Genomic DNA, 7664 nt, shown 5'->3' on the forward strand with positions numbered 1-7664 from the left:
CTTAGTATTAGTATTCTCAGTATACTTCTTAGTATTAGTATTCTTAGTCGTAGTATTCTCAGCATTCTTCTTAGTATTAGTATTCTTCTTAGTATTAGTATTCTCGGTATTCTTCTCAGTATTAGTATTCTTCTTAGTAGTAGTATTCTCAGTATTCTTCTCAGTATTAGTATTCTTCTTAGTATTAGTATTTTCAGTATTCTTCTTAGTAGTATTCTTCTTAGTAGTAGTATTCTCAGTATTCTTCTTAGTAGTAGTATTCTTCTTAGTAGTAGTATTCTCAGTATTCTTAGTAGTAGTATTCTCAGTATTCTTCTCAGTATTAGTATTCTTCTTAGTATTAGTATTCTCAGTATACTTCTTAGTATTAGTATTCTTAGTCGTAGTATTCTCAGTATTCTTCTTAGTATTAGTATTCTCAGTATACTTCTTAGTATTAGTATTCTCAGTATACTTCTTAGTATTAGTATTCTTCTTAGTCGTAGTATTCTCAGTATTCTTCTCAGTATTAGTATTCTTCTTAGTATTAGTATTCTCAGTATACTTCTTAGTATTAGTATTCTTAGTCGTAGTATTCTCAGTATTCTTCTTAGTATTAGTATTCTCAGTATACTTCTTAGTATTAGTATTCTCAGTATACTTCTTAGTATTAGTATTCTTAGTCGTAGTATTCTCAGTATTCTTCTTAGTATTAGTATTCTTCTCAGTATTAGTATTCTTCTTAGTAGTAGTATTCTCAGTATTCTTCTTAGTATTAGTATTCTTCTTAGTATTAGTATTCTCAGTATTCTTCTTAGTATTAGTATTCTCAGTATTCTTCTCAGTATCAGTATTCTTCTTAGTATTAGTATTCTCAGTATTCTTCTCAGTATTAGTATTCTTCTTAGTATTAGTATTTTCAGTATTCTTCTTAGTAGTAGTATTCTTCTTAGTAGTAGTATTCCCAGTATTCTTCTTAGTATTAGTATTCCCAGTATTCTTCTTAGTATTAGTATTTTCAGTATTCTTCTTAGTAGTAGTATTCTTCTTAGTAGTAGTATTCTCAGTATTCTTCTTAGTAGTAGTATTCTTCTTAGTAGTAGTATTCTCAGTATTCTTCTCAGTATTAGTATTCTTCTTAGTATTAGTATTCTCAGTATACTTCTTAGTATTAGTATTCTTAGTCGTAGTATTCTCAGTATTCTTCTTAGTATTAGTATTCTTCTTAGTATTAGTATTCTCAGTATACTTCTTAGTATTAGTATTCTTCTTAGTCGTAGTATTCTCAGTATTCTTCTTAGTATTAGTATTCTTCTCAGTATTAGTATTCTCAGTATTCTTCTTAGTATTAGTATTCTTCTTAGTATTAGTATTCTCAGTATTCTTCTTAGTCGTAGTATTCTCAGTATTCTTCTTAGTATTAGTATTCTTCTCAGTATTAGTATTCTCAGTATTCTTCTTAGTATTAGTATTCTTCTTAGTATTAGTATTCTCAGTATTCCTCTTAGTCGTAGTATTCTCAGTATTCTTCTTAGTATTAGTATTCTTCTTAGTATTAGTATTCTCAGTATTCTTCTTAGTAGTAGTATTCTCAGTATTCTTCTTAGTATTAGTATTCTTCTTAGTAGTAGTATTCTCAGTATTCTTCTTAGTAGTAGTATTCTCAGTATTCTTCTTAGTATTAGTATCCTCAGTATTCTTCTCAGTATTAGTATTCTTCTTAGTAGTAGTATTCTCAGTATCCTTCTTGGTATTAGTATTCTTCTTAGTAGTATCCTCAGTATTCTTCTTAGTAGTAGTATTCTCGGTATTCTTCTCAGTATTAGTATTCTTCTTAGTAGTAGTATTCTCAGTATCCTTCTTGGTATTAGTATTCTTCTTAGTAGTATTCTCAGTATTCTTCTCAGTATTAGTATTCTTCTCAGTAGTAGTATTCTTTTTAGTAGTAGTATTCTCAGTATTCTTCTTAGTAGTAGTATTCTCAGTATTCTTCTTAGTATTAGTATTTTCAGTATTCTTCTTAGTAGTAGTATTCTTCTTAGTAGTAGTATTCTCAGTATTCTTCTTAGTAGTAGTATTTTTCTTAGTAGTAGTATTCTCAGTATTCTTCTTAGTAGTAGTATTTTCAGTATTCTTCTCAGTATTAGTATTCTTCTTAGTATTAGTATTCTCAGTATACTTCTTAGTATTAGTATTCTTAGTCGTAGTATTCTCAGTATTCTTCTTAGTATTAGTATTCTTCTTAGTATTAGTATTCTCAGTATACTTCTTAGTATTAGTATTCTTCTTAGTCGTAGTATTCTCAGTATTCTTCTTAGTATTAGTATTCTTCTCAGTATTAGTATTCTCAGTATTCTTCTTAGTATTAGTATTCTTCTCAGTATTAGTATTCTCAGTATTCTTCTTAGTATTAGTATTCTTCTTAGTATTAGTATTCTCAGTATTCTTCTTAGTAGTAGTATTCTCAGTATTCTTCTTAGTAGTAGTCTTCTTAGTATTAGTATTCTTCTTAGTAGTAGTATTCTCAGTATTCTTCTTAGTAGTAGTATTCTCAGTATTCTTCTTAGTATTAGTATCCTCAGTATTCTTCTCAGTATTAGTATTCTTCTTAGTAGTAGTATTCTCAGTATCCTTCTTGGTATTAGTATTCTTCTTAGTAGTATCCTCAGTATTCTTCTAAGTAGTAGTATTCTCGGTATTCTTCTCAGTATTAGTATTCTTCTTAGTAGTAGTATTCTCAGTATCCTTCTTGGTATTAGTATTCTTCTTAGTAGTATTCTCAGTATTCTTCTCAGTATTAGTATTCTTCTCAGTAGTAGTATTCTTTTTAGTAGTAGTATTCTCAGTATTCTTCTTAGTAGTAGTATTCTCAGTATTCTTCTTAGTATTAGTATTCTCAGTATTCTTCTTAGTATTAGTATTCTTCTTAGTAGTAGTATTCGCAGTATTCTTAGTAGTAGTATTCTCAGTATTCTTCTTAGTATTAGTATTCTTAGTAGTAGTATTCTCAGTATTCTTCTTAGTATTAGTATTCTTCTTAGTATTAGTATTCTCAGTATTCTTCTTAGTAGTACTATTCTTCTCAGTATTAGTATTCTCAGTATTCTTCTCAGTATTAGTATTCTTAGTATGAGTATTCTCAGTATTCTTCTCAGTATTAGTATTCTTCTTAGTATTAGTATTCTTCTTAGTAGTAGTATTCTTCTCAGTATTAGTATTCTTCTTAGTATTAGTATTCTCAGTATTCTTAGTATTAGTATTCTCAGTATTCTTCTTAGTAGTAGTATTCTCAGTATTAGTATTCTCAGTATTCTTCTTAGTATTAGTATTCTCAGTATTCTTCTCAGTATTAGTATTCTTCTTAGTATTAGTATTCTCAGTATTCTTCTCAGTATTAGTATTCTTCTTAGTATTAGTATTCTCAGTATTCTTCTTAGTATTAGTATTCTCAGTATTCTTCTCAGTATTAGTATTCTTCTTAGTATTACTATTCTCAGTATTCTTCCTAGTAGTAGTATTCTCAGTATTCTTCTCAGTATTAGTATTCTTCTTAGTATTAGTATTCTCCGTATTCTTCTCAGTATTATTATTCTTCTTAGTATTAGTATTCTTCTTAGTAGTAGTATTCTCAGTATTCTTCTCAGTATTGGTATTCTTCTTAGTATTAGTATTCTCAGTATTCTTCTTAGTATTAGTATTCTCAGTATTCTTCTCAGTATTAGTATTCTTATTAGTATTCTCAGTATTCTTCTTAGTAGTAGTATTCTCAGTATTCTTCTCAGTATTGGTATTCTTCTTAGTATTAGTATTCTCAGTATTCTTCTTAGTATTAGTATTCTCAGTATTCTTCTCAGTATTAGTATTCTTATTAGTAGTAGTATTCTCAGTATTCTTCTTAGTAGTAGTATTCTCAGTATTCTTCTCAGTATTGGTATTCTTCTTAGTATTAGTATTCTCAGTATTCTTCTTAGTATTAGTATTCTCAGCATTCTTCTCAGTATTAGTATTCTTATTAGTATTAGTATTCTTCTTAGTAGTAGTATTCTCAGTATTCTTCTCAGTATTGGTATTCTTCTTAGTATTAGAATTCTCAGTATTCTTCTTAGTATTAGTATTCTCAGTATTCTTCTCAGTATTAGTATTCTTATTAGTATTAGTATTCTCAGTATTCTTATTAGTATTAGTATTCTCAGTATTCTTCTTAGTAGTAGTATTCTCAGTATTCTTCTCAGTATTGGTATTCTTCTTAGTATTAGTATTCTCAGTATTCTTCTTAGTAGTAGTATTCCCAGTATTATTCTCAGTATTAGTATTCTCAGTATTCTTCTCAGTATTAGTATTCTTATTAGTATTAGTATTCTCAGTATTCTTCTTAGTAGTAGTATTCCCAGTATTCTTCTCAGTATTAGTATTCTTATTAGTATTCTCAGTATTCTTCTTAGTATTAGTATTCTCAGTATTCTTCTTAGTATTAGTATTCCCAGTATTCTTCTTAGTAGTAGTATTCTGTATTCTTCTTAGTATTAGTATTCTTCTTAGTATTAGTATTCTCAGTATTCTTCTCAGTATTAGTATTCTTCTTAGTATTAGTATTCTCAGTATTCTTCTTAGTATTAGTATTCTCAGTATTCTTCTCAGTATTAGTATTCTCAGTATTAGTATTCCCAGTATTCTTCTTAGTATTAGTATTCTCAGTATTCTTCTCAGTATTAGTATTCTTCTTAGTATTAGTATTCTCAGTATTCTTCTTAGTATTAGTATTCTCAGTATTCTTCTCAGTATTAGTATTCCCAGTATTCTTCTCAGTATTAGTATTCTTCTTAGTATTCTTCTTAGTATTAGTATTCTTCTTAGTATTAGTATTCTTCTTAGTATTAGTATTCTCAGTATTCTTCTCAGTATTAGTATTCTTCTTAGTATTCTTCTTAGTATTAGTATTCTTCTTAGTATTAGTATTCTTCTTAGTATTAGTATTCTCAGTATTCTTCTCAGTATTAGTATTCTTCTTAGTATTCTTCTTAGTATTAGTATTCTTCTTAGTATTAGTATTCTTCTTAGTATTAGTATTCTCAGTATTCTTCTCAGTATTAGTATTCTTCTTAGTATTAGTATTCTTCTTAGTATTAGTATTCTTCTTAGTATTAGTATTCTCAGTATTCTTCTCAGTATTAGTATTCTTCTTAGTATTAGTATTCTTCTTAGTATTAGTATTCTTCTCAGTATTAGTATTCTTCTTAGTATTAGTATTCTCAGTATTAGTATTCTTCTCAGTATTAGTATTCTTCTCAGTATTAGTATTCTTCTTAGTATTAGTATTCTTCTCAGTATTAGTATTCTTCTTAGTAGTAGTATTCTTCTTAGTATTAGTATTCTTCTTAGTATTAGTATTCTTCTTAGTATTAGTATTCTTCTCAGTATTAGTATTCTTCTTAGTATTAGTATTCTCAGTATTCTTCTCAGTATTAGTATTCGTCTTAGTATTAGTATTCTTCTTAGTATTAGTAGTCTTCTTAGTATTAGTATTCTTCTTAGTAGTAGTATTCTCAGTATTCTTCTTATTATTAGTATTTTCAGTATTCTTCTCAGTATTAGTATTCTTCTTAGTATTACTATTCTCAGTATTCTTCTCAGTATTAGTATTCCCAGTATTCTTCTCAGTATTAGTATTCTTCTTAGTAGTAGTATTCTCAGTATTCTTCTTAGTATTAGAATTCTCAGTATTCTTCTCAGTATTAATATTCTTCTTAGTATTAGTATTCTCAGTATTCTTCTCAGTATTAGTATTGTTCTTAGTAGTAGTATTCTCAGTATTCTTCTCAGTAGTAGTATTCTCAGTATTCTTCTTCTTATTAGTATTCTTCTTAGTATTAGTATTTTCAGTATTCTTCTTAGTATTCTCAGTATTCTTCTTAGTAGTAGTATTCTCAGTATTCTTCTCAGTATTAGTATTCTCAGTATTCTTCTTAGTATTAGTATTCTTCTTAGTATTAGTATTTTCAGTATTCTTAGTATTAGTATTCTCAGTATTCTTCTCAGTATTAGTATTCTTCTTAGTATTAGTATTTTCAGTATTCTTAGTATTAGTATTCTTAGTATTCTTCTCAGTATTAGTATTCTTCTTAGTATTACTATTCTCAGTATTCTTCTCAGTATTAGTATTCTTCTCAGTATTAGTATTCTTCTCAGTATTAGTATTCTTCTTAGTATTAGTATTTTCAGTATTCTTAGTATTAGTATTCTTAGTATTCTTCTCAGTATTAGTATTCGTCTTAGTATTACTATTCTCAGTATTCTTCTCAGTATTAGTATTCTTCTCAGTATTAGTATTCTTCTTAGTATTAGTATTTTCAGTATTCTTAGTATTAGTATTCTTAGTATTCTTCTCAGTATTAGTATTCTTCTTAGTATTACTATTCTCAGTATTCGTCTCAGTATTAGTATTCTTCTCAGTATTAGTATTCTTCTTAGTATTAGTATTTTCAGTATTCTTAGTATTAGTATTCTTAGTATTCTTCTCAATATTAGTATTCTTCTTAGTATTACTATTCTCAGTATTCGTATTAGTATTCTTCTCAGTAGTAGTATTCTCAGTAGTAGTATTCTTCTCAGTAGTAGTATTCTTCTCAGTAGTAGTATTCTCAGTATTCTTCTCAGTATTAGTATTCTCAGTATTCTTCTCAGTAGTAGTATTCTCAGTATTCTTCTCAGTAGTAGTATTCTCAGTATTCTTCTTAGTATTAGTATTCTCAGTATTCCTCTCAGTATTAGTATTCTTCTCAGTATTAGTATTCTCAGTATTCTTCTCAGTAGTAGTATTCTTCTCAGTATTAATATTCTTCTCAGTAGTAGTATTCTCAGTATTCTTCTCAGTATTAGTATTCTTCTCAGTAGTAGTATTCTCAGTATTCTTCTCAGTAGTAGTATTCTCAGTATTCTTCTCAGTAGTAGTATTCTCAGTATTCTTCTCAGTATTAGTATTCTTCTCAGTATTAGTATTCTTCTCAGTAGTAGTATTCTCAGTATTCTTCTCAGTATTAGTATTCTTCTCAGTAGTAGTATTCTCAGTATTCTTCTTAGTATTAGTATTCTCAGTATTCTTCTTAGTATTAGTATTTTCAGTATTCTTCTCAGTATTAGTATTCTCAGTATTCTTCTCAGTAGTAGTATTCTTCTCAGTAGTAGCATTCTCAGTATTCTTCTTAGTATTAGTATTTTCAGTATTCTTCTCAGTATTAGTATTCTCAGTATTCTTCTTAGTATTAGTATTTTCAGTATTCTTCTCAGTATTAGTATTCTCAGTATTCTTCTCAGTATTAGTATTCTCAGTATTCTTCTTAGTATTAGTATTCTTCTCAGTAGTAGTATTCTCAGTATTCTTCTCAGTATTAGTATTCTTCTCAGTATTAGTATTCTTCTCAGTAGTAGTATTCTCAGTATTCTTCTCAGTATTAGTATTCTTCTCAGTATTAGTATTCTTCTTAGTATTAGTATTTTCAGTATTCTTCTCAGTAGTAGTATTCTCAGTATTCTTCTCAGTAGTAGTATTCTCAGTATTCTTCTCAGTATTAGTATTCTTCTCAGTATTAGTATTCTTCTCAGTAGTAGTATTCTCAGTATTCTTCTCAGTATTAGTATTCTTCTCAGTAGTAGTATTCTCAGTATTCTTCTCAGTATTAGTATTCTTC

The sequence above is a fragment of the Oncorhynchus masou genome, unplaced genomic scaffold, assembly GCF_036934945.1.
Source record: "Oncorhynchus masou masou isolate Uvic2021 unplaced genomic scaffold, UVic_Omas_1.1 unplaced_scaffold_2340, whole genome shotgun sequence".
Taxonomy (NCBI): domain Eukaryota; kingdom Metazoa; phylum Chordata; class Actinopteri; order Salmoniformes; family Salmonidae; genus Oncorhynchus; species Oncorhynchus masou.